Source organism: Physcomitrium patens, chromosome 5, assembly GCF_059467195.1.
Source record: "Physcomitrium patens ecotype Gransden chromosome 5, ASM5946719v1, whole genome shotgun sequence".
NCBI classification, from domain to species: Eukaryota; Viridiplantae; Streptophyta; class Bryopsida; order Funariales; family Funariaceae; genus Physcomitrium; species Physcomitrium patens.
The window spans coordinates 5,056,110-5,060,447 of NC_143414.1; the positions used below are offsets into that span (position 1 = coordinate 5,056,110).

The 4,338-nt window shown below is 37.3% G+C and overlaps 1 pseudogene across 1 annotated transcript; it reads right to left on the reverse strand.

The window, feature by feature from the left end:
- Positions 1-801: 801 nt before the first annotated feature.
- LOC141045392 (brefeldin A-inhibited guanine nucleotide-exchange protein 5 pseudogene) lies at positions 802-3,090 on the reverse strand (annotated as a pseudogene). The gene is made up of 2 exons (XR_016502885.1): positions 2,628-3,090; positions 802-2,451 (listed from the first exon to the last, which is right to left on the reverse strand). The product of XR_016502885.1 is annotated as a brefeldin A-inhibited guanine nucleotide-exchange protein 5 pseudogene (transcript).
- Positions 3,091-4,338: the final 1,248 nt, after the last annotated feature.

The following is a 4,338-nucleotide window of genomic DNA, read 5'->3' on the forward strand; positions in this document are numbered from 1 at the left end:
AATAATTCTAAATTTCTTATCTCTTCTCAATTCTTTTGATCTAGCCAATTGTCTCTTCTTCCCACTACAACTTTGAATTCTCTTTTTTATCTCAATACAACTTTGATTCTACTTAGGGCCACTTTACTCTTTTATCAAAATCTTGCCATTGTGGTCGAGTGCTCTCTGCTATCCCTCTAATTGGACCTAAAATGCTTTGTCTCAATTTCCATTGTATCTCCACACCTCATGTTGGTTATTTGTCCTATTTTTATTTTATATTATTTTTTTATCATTTTTTTTGCCTTTTCCTTTGCCTTTGCCTTTCTTTCTACTCACTATTTTTATTTATTTTCTTTTCCTTCATACACCTCTCTTTCTTTTATAATTTGATCTTTCTTTTCTTTTTCTCTTTTTAATTTTTTCATCTTTTTTTATCTCTGGTCTACACTTATTGGTTGTTATTCTCTTAGTTCAATTGTTTATTTTTTAAAATTTAATTTTTTTTCTCCTCCATCTTTGGTCCACTTTGGTTGTTCTTTCTTCTCTTGGTGTCTTGAATTGATATTTAACTAGTTTTTTAAATTAGAATTCTCCTATTTTTCTTGACAAATTATATCATGGTTATGCAAATTAATGTTCTCCTAGTCATTTGGCTAGTTTTAGTTCTCACCCTCTTAGTCTCCAAGTTCTTCTTGGTCTTTTTGGCTAATATCTTCATTTTTCTTGTCAACCAATCTCTAAGTCAGTTGCTTAGATGTGACTGTCACAAGTTAGTTCTTGTCATAAAACCTATACATTTTTACCTTGTTAATATTAAGAATCACCAACTTAGGCTCAAAATGCTCTATTGTCACTAAGAGAGTAGTATTATTATGTAAGCAATACTATATCTAGTATGGTCCAAATCACTTGCTCTTAAACTTATCCCCATGCTACTTGTTACCCTTTAGATATTACAAAATGTAATTATTGTGGATGTAATGTAGAGACAACATACAACCAAAGTGGATTTATATTAAGTCCATTGATATAGCCCCATTGAAGAGTTGAAGACCAAAACAAAAGTGTAGTACTAAACAAAAACTCTTCTTACTAGCAACTAAAACCTCACCTCTATTATCCAAGAGACTAGAGAGGAGTTCTCCAATTCTATAACACAACTAAAACACAACTATTATTGAAGTTTTTCTAGAAAAGACTCTCATAAAAACTCAAATTTAGATGTAAATGCTCTTTGATAGATAGGCCAGTAGAAACCATCAGGCAAAATCTATCAAAACACACCACTACGTCTCAACCGAAGTACAATGAGGTGACCCAATATTCTGCTCAAGATGGCTATTTGCATCAAGAAAATCCTGTAAAATGCAACTAATTCATAGCTATGCAACTAGTCAGATCAGAATTTAGTCTTGCCACTCTCCAATCTTGAAACTTCAGGTTGTTACATCCTAAGAGTGCTTGCTCCTTACAGCAGGCTACTAGTCTAATAATGACACAACACAACTTCATTAAAACAACCCAAAGAAGCAACAAGCTGGAATCCAAGAATGCTGCCTCCCTAGAAAGCTTCTAACACAAAAGAAACTTCTCTATCAGAGCTTTTCCAATCCACATTCAATCTACTTGCCTAGACTGGGAGCATGCATGTACTGATTAGCTTCTCCTCCACATCGAGTGAGTAGAGTTCCCACTAGCAGCAACATACAAGTCCATCCACAAGAAAAACTCTCATACTTCAATAACTGAAATGCACTCTCTATCACCCAGGGTCGTTTTCCAAGCTGAATTACTACACTACAGCTCACTTATCCTATCAGAAATTCAAAACCCTAAACCTGGTCGCAGTCCATGATGCAATCTCCAACCATCTGATCAAAGTGTTTCAGCACCACTTGTTCCACATTCTCGAAAGCAACGTCGGATATGGACACCACGCCATCGTACGCGGCTATAGTGAACACCATGAACACGCTCCGCCACCCGGATTTGATGCTCCCAACCTTCGACTTGATCATTTGTACAATAAAGTCCACGATCAGAGCCCTGATGCTCGAATTCTTGCTGCTCCGTATTATCACCACGAGAGGATTCAGAATGTTGTTCTGGAATGTGAAGTTCGCCAATTCCGCCCTCTCCAAATACTTGATCGCTAGTTGTCTCAGAGAGTCAATCGCATACATCGCAATTTACTCCTCCGATAAATCTTCACAGCATCTCAATTGCTCTGAGTAGGCTCCCAAGTCCTGATAACAGCTCCAGTAAGTCTTTCTCGTATGTCTGTGGAAATGGACTTCGAGGGGATTCATTTCAGGACAAAACTCAAAGCTTTTTGGTGGTTTGCTCGCCTTGAACAATCGCACCGCTTCTTTGTATCGTTCTGTCACCCTGACAAAGCCTAGCCTTGCAATGCTTTTCTAAAACGGGCTTCCACCTTCCTCCCAAAATCAATCGGCCGCTCCTCTATTCCTACAAGACTTCTTTTTTTTGTTACCACAGACGCATTTGAGGTATTTGACCACGCACCGCAGTAGAACCTCCATGCCTCCTTACGTGAAGTACACGCATAAATGAACAGAAGACCACCCAAATCATATGCAGAAGTCAACAAATAGGGCGCCTATACAATAGCATCACGTCCATACCCTTGCTCCGTCTATGACCATTCGCCTCTCCATATGAGGCGTTGCTCTCATTGCCACCAGTCGTTCCATCGGTGCATAACACTTGTACGGTTCGTTCAACATTTGTGCGTTTTTTAATTTCGTCCAATACGTCTTTTGGTGGGGCTGAGTCGAACCCTTCTGCTTCCGCAAACTATAACCATGCGGCTTTAACCTCCCTTGCATTCGATCCATACCGCCTTTGAACAAGCACGTGGTCTAGGCTGGCCAGTTGTCTATCCCATTGTCCATCTCTTCGTTCAGATCCTGGCACTTCTCCTGGGGCTCCGCTTCGCATACCATAATTTCCTACTTCTGGATTTGATTCTTTTTGCCAAGACTTCGCAGCGCGTTTGTTTGCGGCTGCCCGGCCGTGTCATCGATTCTACCCTTCCGCCATTCCTCTCTCCACGCCGCATATGAAACAAATGTTCAATTTCAACAGCCGACTTCTTCAATGCTGACTCTGCCTCAACTTCTTCGGATTGTCCTCAAAAGTTTCCCAGTAGCCACGTCCGTTCGCTTACGAAAACGACTACACCAGCTTCCAGAATGAGTTGGGGTTCATCTCCAACAACCTCTTCTGCATCTCATAGTCATTGATGAAGGTGTTGAGGCTGCACCATGCCATTATGTTGAGGCTACACATCATTCGTCTTGAGTTTTGGGTTTCAATTAGGATTTGATCTCGGATTTGGTTAAGATTCAATTAGGGTATTTACTTCGGATTACATTCAAGTTTCTATTTTTAGTATTTCTTTAGGATTCTTTGTTGCTTCTTTAAAGTTTCTATTTTCAGTATTTCTTTAAGATTATTGTTATTTCTTTAAAGGTTAATTTTTATACTTCTATAAGATTATCATTATTTCTTTAAAGTTTTATTTTTATATTTCTTTAAGATTTCTTGTTATTCTTTTTTAAAAATTAAATCATGACTTTTTTGTGTTTCTTTTGTGACTTCTTTTAAATTTATATTGATAGGTTAAAATTTCATTGAGTTTATTAGAAATTACTTTATTTAAGGCTCTATTAGACTTGGTAGAATTGTTATTGCATTTTTAGTTACCTTCTATAGCTAAGTGCCTAGTGCATTTTTAAGGAAGAACATATGAAATATAACATTGCTCAACCTCCAACACCTAGTAGCTTTGCCAAATGCTCTAGAGTACTACAAAGCTTCTTCATCTGATAATCACTGATGCTTATAACTAGATGCTTGATCTCTCACTCCTCTTAATCAAATAACAACTTTGCATTTGCAACTGCTACAATAGCACTGGTATATTCATTCACATTTCAATTACGTAAGCATATGTAGAAAATACTAATCAATCATCCATACATATAGCTAGTTGCTCAACTTTGATACCAATTACTTTCAATCATGTCATTGAACAGATCTGTCTCTTATATTCACACTACATTGTCACAAAACTCTCTATAGTATTGCATTGATCAATCAATTACTTATTAATGTCATGATAGAAATTGATTAGATACTCTCTTTTCTTCATGTCATTTATTTTTGGCAGTAGTATCTACTACTATTGTTGTTGCTTCCAATCTCAAAATGCACCACTTGTGTCAGTTTCTTATTCTTGCTCTATGTTTGTCAAAAATGTGAAAAAAATTTAGTAGAGCAAACTTACAATGCTAGAGCTCAAGAGCACAGCACTCCACTAGTCTCAAAGTT